The sequence below is a fragment of the Bos javanicus genome, chromosome X (assembly GCF_032452875.1).
Source record: "Bos javanicus breed banteng chromosome X, ARS-OSU_banteng_1.0, whole genome shotgun sequence".
In the NCBI taxonomy this organism is placed as follows: domain Eukaryota; kingdom Metazoa; phylum Chordata; class Mammalia; order Artiodactyla; family Bovidae; genus Bos; species Bos javanicus.
In genome coordinates, this window is record NC_083897.1 from 44,133,958 (window position 1) to 44,142,748 (window position 8,791).

Consider the following 8,791-nt stretch of genomic DNA (forward strand, 5'->3'; position numbering starts at 1 on the left):
ATATTTAAGGGTGAAATCCTAGGAAGTCTAGCAGAAAATAACTGCTGAGGACACTGAAGTGTTGTACAGAATTTTCAAAGGTGAGATAGACATTGCTGGGAAAGTGTTAGAGTCACCCCTAGCCAGAATGCAAAAGTGATGGTGCATGCTTTAAGGCATTCCAATGAGACTCCTGAAAAGCCACATCTTAGTGAAAGAATCACACTCTAAGCCCTAGTGTAAAGGAAATATGAAATAAGTTGATCTCTTTCCTAAAAATAAATTCTAAAACCAAACCTCAGTAGAATCAAAGTGATCGTTCAATAATTTAATTTTCCAGGACAAAATTTAACACTCCCTAGAGGAACACATAATCCAGAACTTGAAAATTATCCTATACATGATGCATGGCACACAATAAGATAATCTCTGTCATGCGAACAAGAAGGAAAGTGATTGATAATCAGGAGATAATAGCAGTCACAGAGACGATCCATATAGGGATTTTAAAATACCTAAAATTAAGATAGCAAAAGAGAGCAAATGATGGATGAAATGGATTTGTAGATGGAATACTTAAACAGTTAAACATAAAAGACTCTTGAATCCTTAAACAATAATTAAAATGTCTTGTGCAGTTTATAAAATATGTAGGTATAAAATATATGACAACAGGCAAAAAGTTAGGGAGGTAAGTATATTGTCAAGCTTTTGTCTTGTTTGTGATGTGGTAAAATACTAATTAAACTGCTCAATCAGTAAAGAATCTGCCTGCAATGCAGGAGACTAGGGTTCTATCCCTGGGTTGGGAAGACCCCCTGGAGAAGGGAATTGCCACCCCCTCCAGTATTCTTGCCTGGAACAGCCCATGATCAGAGCCCAAGGCGGGCTACAGTCCACAGCTTCACAGAGTCAGAGACAACTTAGCAACTAAACTACCACCATCACCACCACTGCAGTTTCTAGGGCAACCACAAAATTCATATTGAAAAATATATCTAAAAAGTAATAAAGTCAGAAACTGTGGACAAACTTAAATATTATCTTAAGTGCACAGTTATGTATTTTTATATACTTGAATAGACACCAAGCATCTGAATCAGAGTTTGGCATTTTTTAAATTTTTTATTTTATATTGAAATATAGGTGATTCAGTGGTAAAGAATCCACTTGCAATACAGGAGATCGCTTGTAATGTAGGAGATGTGTGTTCGATCCCTGGGTTCCCTGGAGAAGGAAATAGCAACCCACTCCAGTATTCTTGCCTGGAAAATTCCATGAACAGAGGAGCCTGGCAGGCTACATTCCATGAGGCCACAAGAGTCAGACATGACTTAGTGACTAAACCACCACCACCATAGTTGATTAACAGTGCTGTGTTTGTTTCACATGTACAGCAAAGTGACTCAGCTATCTATCTATATACATGTATCTATTCTTTTTCAAATAATTTTCCCATTTAGATATTTACATAATATTGAGCAAAGCTCCATGTGCTGTACAGTAGTAGGTCCTTCACTCATAATGAAATAAACAAGCAGAGAAACACTGCAGCATCAGTTCCCCTCAACTAGCACCCTAAAAGGTGATATGATGAAAGCCTGATTATAACATCTTCCAAAAGTGGTGGCATTACTGTTGGAAAAGGATGCAGAAATAATACTTTTACCCATTTAAAAAGTGAAATAGAAGCAATTATCCCTCCCCTCTTTTTGAGTCTCCTTGTAAAAATAATAAGAAGCACCCTATGCTCTTACTTTAACCATTTGATACATAAATCAGCCTCAGGGTTCTTCCTGAAATGTAAAATCTTAAGACAATGTTATAAATTCCTTTAGAAGCATCTGGTTTATGTAATCACCCTTTCTGTTAATTCAGGTTCCCACCTAGGATTGTAATCAGTTAGCTCTTGGGGATTAGCAATTAGGTTTACCATTATAGAAACAAAAATGTCTACAGATCTAACCCTCATGCTATGTAGAAAGCAAATGTTTCTGGGAAAAATAAAAGCAAGCATCTTTCATAGCATATAAATTTCTGTGGCTTAGGAAACAGAGACTTAATAGAAGTTCTTCAAAATTCATGAAAGATTATTTTCACAAACACATGAAGTTAAAATGCAAATATGTGAGCCACAGACTGGGAAAATCTCTCCACAGACAAACACCACCCACACACAGGTACACATGGCAAGAAAAACCTTGTATACAGAATTTACAAAGAATTCATACAAAGCAATAAGGAAAAAGACAAACTAGTTAATAATGGACGAGAAACTAGAACAGAAATTTCAAGGATATCCACAAGGCTAATACATGAAAAGGTCATATAATTCCTCATCAGGGAGCTTCAAAATGAAGCCACAGTCTTCACACCCTCTAGAATGATGATAATTAAATATTGACAAGGTCAGTTTTGGCAAAGATGTATAGAGACTATAATCTTCACAAGTTGTTGGTGGGAGGGTAAAATGATACAAACACTTTGGAAAACTACTGGACAATGTATACTGAATTTAACCATATGCCTCTCCTATGGATGAGCATGGGGTAGCTCCTCCTGGCCGCCACCCCTGACCTCGGACGTGGCTGCGACCAGCACACTATGCTTTCTAAAGCCCACTTGACTTCACATTACAGAATGTCTGGCTCTAGGTTAGTGATCATACCATCATGATTATCTGGGTCGTAAAGATCTTTTTTGTACAGTTCTGTGTATTCTCGATATCTCTTCTTAATATCTTCTGCTTCTGTTAGGTCCATACAATTTCTGTCCTATATCGAGCCCATCTTTACATGAAATGTTCCCTTGGTATCTCTAATTTTCTTGAAGAGATCTCTAGTCTTTCCCATTCTGTTGTTTTCCTCTATTTCTTTGCACTGATCACTGAGGAAGGCTTTCTTATCTCTTCTTGCTATTCTTTGGAACTCTGCATTCAGATGCTTATATCTTTCCTTTTCTCTTTTGTTTTTCGCTTCTCTTCTTTTCACAGCTTTTTGTAAGGCCTCCCCAGACAGCCATTTTGCTTTTTTGCATTTCTTTTCCATGGGGATGGTTCTGATTCCTGTCTGCTGTACAATGTCATGAACCTCGATCCATAGTTCATCAGACACTTATCAGATCTAGGCCCTAAAATCTATTTCACACTTCCAATGTATAATCATAAGGGATTTGATTTAGGTCATACCTGGATGATCTAGTTGTTTTCCCTACTTTCCTCAATTTAAGTCTGAATTTGGCAATAAGGAGTTCATGATCTGAACCACAGTCAGCTCCTGGTCTTGTTTTTGCTGATTGTATAGAGCTTCTCCATCTTTGGCTGCAAAGAATATAATCAATCTGATTTTGGTGTTGACCATCTGGTGATATCCATGTATAGAGTCTTCTCTTGTGTTGTTGGAAGAGAGTGTTTGTTATGACCAGTGCATTTTCTTGGCAAAACTCTATTAGTCTTTGGCCTGCTTCATTCTGTATTCCAAGGGCAAATTTGCCTGTTACTCCAGGTTTTCTTGACTTCCTACTTTTGCATTCCAGTCCCCTATAATGAAAAGGACATCTTTTTTGGGTGTTAGTTCTAAAACGTCTTGTAGGTCTTCATAGAACCATTCATCTTCTTCAGTGTTACTGGTTGGGGCATAGACTTGGATTACTGTGAAATTGAATGGTTTGCCTTGGAAACGAAAAGAGATCATTCTGTCGTTTTTGAGATTTCATCCAAGTACTGCATTTCGGACTCTTGTTGACCATAGGTGTTGTAAGAGGGCATCAGAGGGCAGACACACTGCAACACCTATGGTCTTACTTGGATTTCTCTTACCTTGGGGGTGGGGTATCTCTTCATGGCTGCTCCAGCAAAGCGCAGCCGCTGCTCCTTACCTTGGACTAGGGGTATCTCCTCACCACTGCCCTTCCTAAGCTTCAACATGGGATAGCTCCTCTAGGCCCTCCTGAGCCCCCGTAGCCACGGCTCCTTGGACATGGGGTTGGTCCTCCCTGCCGCCACCCCTGGGCTCAGGCCTTACAAAGCATCACTACGAACAAAGCTAGCGGAGGTGATGCAATTCCAGTTGAGCTATTTCAAATCCTGAAAGATGATGCTGTGAAAGTGCTGCACTCAATATGCCAGCAAATTTGGAAAATTCAGCAGTGGCCACAGGACTGGAAAAAGTCAGTTTTCATTCCAATCCCAAAGAAAGGCAATGCCAAAGAATGCTCAAACTGCTGCGCAATTGCACTCATCTCACACGCTAGTAAAGTAATGCTCAAAATTCTCCAAGCCAGGCTTCAGCAATATGTAAACCGTGAACTTCCTGATAGAAAAGGCAGAGGAAAAAGAGATCAAATTGCCAACATCCGCTGGATCATGGAAAAAGCAAGAGAGTTCCAAAAAGACATCTATTTCTGCTTTCCTGACTATGTCAAAGCCTTTGACTGTGTGGATCACAATAAACTGTGGAAAATTCTGAAAGTGATGGGAACACCAGACCACCTGATCTGCCTCTTGAGAAATTTGTATGCAGGTCAGGAAGCAACAGTTAGAACTGGACATGGAACAACAGACTGGTTTCAAGTAGGAAAAGGAGTAGGTCCAGGCTGTATATTGTCACCCTGCTTATTTAACTTCTATGCAGAGTACATCATGAGAAATGCTGGGCTGGAAGAAGCACAAGCTGGAATCAAGATTGCCAGGAGAAACATCAATAACCTTAGATATGAAGATGACACAACCCTTATGGCAGAAAGTGAAGAGGAACTAAAAAGCCTCTTGATGAAAGTGAAAGTGTAGAGTGAAAAAGTTGACTTAAAGCTCAACATTCAGAAAACGAAGATCATGGCCTTTGGTCCCATAACTTCATGGGAAATAGATGGGGATACCGTGGGGACAGTGTCACTTTTGGGGGGGGGGCTCCAAAATCACTGCAGATGGTGACTGCAGCCATGAAATTAAAAGACGCTTGCTCCTTGGAAGGAAAGTTATGACCAACCTCGATTGCATATTCAAAAGCAAGGACATTACTTTGTCACCAAAATTCGTCTAGTCAAGGCTATGTTTTTTCCAGTGGTCATGTATGGATGTGAGAGTTGGACTGCGAAGAAGCCTGAGCGTTGAAGAATTGATGCTTTTGAATTGTGGTGTTGGAGAAGACTCTTAAAAGTCCTTTGGACTGCAAGGAGGTCCAACCAGCCCATTCTGAAGGAGATCAGCCTGGGATTACTTTGGAAGGAATGATGTAATAGCTGAAATTCCAGTACTTTGGACACCTCATGTGAAGAGTTGAATCATTGGAAAAGACTCTGATACGGGGAGGGTTTGGGGGCAGGAGGAGAGGGGACGGCAGAGGATGAGATGGCTGGATGTCATCACTGACTAGATGGACGTGAGTCTGGGTGAACTCCGGGAGTTGGTGATAGACACGTAAGCCTGGCTTGCTGCAATTCATGAGGTCGCAAAGAGTCGAACACGACTGAGCAACTGAACTGAACTGAACTGATGAATGAGCAGTTCCATTTACAGGTATATACCAAAGAAAAATGAATAAGTCTACCAAAAGACATTTATAAGTGTATCTACATGAATTTATTCAAAATAGCAAAAAACAAAACAACTGAAATGCCCATGAACTAGGGGGTGAATAAACATATTCAGGCTTATCCACACAATGGAATACTAAATAATCAAGAGAAATGAACTACTAGCAAATGCAATGACATGAATGAATCTCACAGATATTATGTGTCCTGAAAGAAGTCAGGTACAAAGGAGTAAATATTATATAATTTAATTTCTGTTATCAAGAATAGGAAAAACTATCTTGTAGTGATAGATGTCAGAATAGTCGTTAACTCTGAGAAGTTGAGAGGTAAGGGGGATGAAGGAACCATATGTGGTTTTGAAAATACTCTGTATCTTGATCTGAGTGAGCATTATATGGGCATGGTCATCTTTCCTAAATCTTCAACCTGTATAGTATTAAGTATTAATATTACTTTTCATTATATTAATATTACTTTACTATAGTTAATATACTATTATTAATTTTTGTATCTTACTGCATATGAACATTATAACCCCGTGAAAAAGGGGGAAATAATTTTCTTTTGAAATATTTCCATGAGTGGTCATGATAACAAGTTTATATTCAGAAAAAATCAGAAATCTCTCATGCATAAAACAAACAGCAGGTGGCAGCAGGCCTAAAAGATCTGCCTGCCTCATCTTTATATTGGTTATTGTTCTACACAAACTGTTACTAAAAGGAACTGTTGATATATTTTCTCCTCAAAGAAGCTTATTCTTCCTAGTAAGAAATGGATAATAAAGAAAGGATTCCTCTCAAGGTAGAAAAGAAAATAGAAACAAAGAAGCTACATTTGGAAATTCTGGTAAGACATTTAAAACATTTAACAAGTTAAATTGGCTAAATACACTAAACAATCAATTTAAGTAAAAGGCAATTATGTTAGCTTGCATTAAAAAAAAAGTACAGGCTACTTTTATAATGATTAAGCACCTTTTTACTCAAGTATGTATATAGGGAAAGGGCAGTGTTTGCAGATACTCTTTATTTCAGACACACTTTTACTTTGAGAAAAGTTTCAATTAGCAATAATCCCACCTCGGATAAACATAATTGGCTAGGATACTGCCACTGTGCAAATCTCACACTTTTACTCTGAATTTTTAGTATATGAAGGTTCAAACAGAGCTTTTGTTAACTAATTACCTATTTCAGATATTTCTATAAATCCAGGCATTTGCAGTACTTAGAAATATTTGTCTCTTTCCAAAAATTCTTTCTAGTACTCTCTGCAGAATATGATATTGCATAGTGTTGAGGACATTACTCACTTCTACCATGAAATACTAATCAGTGGTAATTCTTCCTTTTCTGAGAAAATGTCAAATGATGCTGTAACGGGCAATGTAATTTTCTTCACAAGGTTGGTAGATAGAGCAGTGAATGAAAATAAATGACATTGGAGGCAGTCCTAAGATAGCAGAGGAATAGGACGGGAAGACCACTTTCTCCCCCAACAAATTCATCAAAAGAACATTTGAACACTGAGTAAATTCGACAAAACAACTTCTGAATGCCAGCAGAGGACATCAGGCACCCAGAAAAGCAGTCCATTTTCTTCAAAAGGAGAAGCAGAAGCCTTGAGGCTACTGTAAAAATAAGACTGAAAACGAGAAGCAGGAGGCTTAACTCCAAATTCTGAGAACACCAGAGAATGCCTGACTCCAGGGAACATTAATTGACAGGAGCTCATCAAACGCCTCCATACCTACACTGAAACCAAGCACCTCCCAAGGGCCAACAAGTTCCAGAGCAAGACATACAACACAAATTCTCCAGCAACACAAGAACACAGCCCTGAGTTGTAATATAGAGGCTGCCCAAAGTCACTCCAAATCCATTGACATCTCAAAACTCATTACTGGACACCGCATTGCACTTCAGAGAGAAGAAATCCAGCCCCAACAATCAGAACACCGATACAACATTCCCTAACCAGGAAACCTTGACCAGCCATCCATACAACCCCACTCACAGTGAGGAAACTGCACAATAAAGAGAACTCTACAAACTGCTAGAATACAGAAAGGCTACCCCAACAAAAGCAATATAAACAAGATGAAGAGACACAGAAATACTCAGCAGGTAAAGGAACAGGATAAATGCCCACCAAACAAAACCAATGATGAAGAAATAGGGAATCTACTTGATAAAGAATTCCAAATAATGATAGTGAAAATGATTCAAAATCTTGAAATCAAAATGGATTCAGAGATAAATAGCTTGGAGACAAGGATAGAGAAGATGCAAGAAAGGCTTGACAAGGACCTAAAAGAAATAAAAAAGAGTCAATATATAATGAATAATGCAATAAATTAGATCAAAAACACTCTGGAGGGAACAAAAAATAGAATAATGGAGGCAGAAGATAGGATTAGTGAGGTACAAGATAGAATGATAGAAATAAATGAATTAGAGAGGAAAAATGAAAAACTAATTAAAAGAAATGAGGACAATCTCAGAGACCTCTGGGAAAAATTTTAAACACCCCAACATTCGAATCACAGGAGTCACAGAAGAAAAAGACAAAAAGAAAGACCATGAAAAAATACTTGAGGAGATAATAGTTGAAAACTTCCCTAAAATGGGGAAGGTAATAATCACCCAAGTCTGAGAGATCCAGAGAGTGCCAAACAGGATGAACCCAAGGTGAAACACCCCAAGACACATATTAATCAAATTAACAAAGATCAAACACAAAGAACAAATATTAAAAGCAGCAAGGGAAAAACAACAAATAACACACAAGGGGATTCCCATGAAGATAACAGCTGATCGTTCAGTAGAAACTCTTCAGGCCAGGAAACTCTTCAGGCCAGGAGAGAATGGCAGGACATATGTAAAGTGATGAAAGAAAATAACCTACAGCCCTGATTACTGTACCCAGCAAGGATCTCATTCAATATGAAGGAGAAATCAAAAGCTTTACAGACAAGCAAAAGATGAGAGAATTCAGCACCACCAAACCAGCTCTCCAGCAAATGCTAAAGGATCTTCTCTAGACAAGAAACACAGAAAGGGGGTATAAACTCTAACCCAAAACAATGAAGTAAATGGCAATGGGATCATACTTATCAATAATTACCTTAGATGTAAAATGGGTTGAATGCCCCAACAAAAGACAAAGACTTGCTGAATGGATACAAAAACAAGACCCCTATATATGTTGTCTACAAGAGACCCACCTCAAAACAAGGGACACATACAGACTGAAAGTGAAGGGCTGGAAAATG

At 38.5% G+C, this 8,791-nt stretch overlaps 1 pseudogene; it reads right to left on the bottom strand.

Moving 5' to 3' along the window:
- Nucleotides 1-6,559: 6,559 nt before the first annotated feature.
- Nucleotides 6,560-6,641, bottom strand: LOC133243640 (U4 spliceosomal RNA; annotated as a pseudogene).
- Between the last annotated feature and the right edge of the window lie 2,150 nt (nt 6,642-8,791).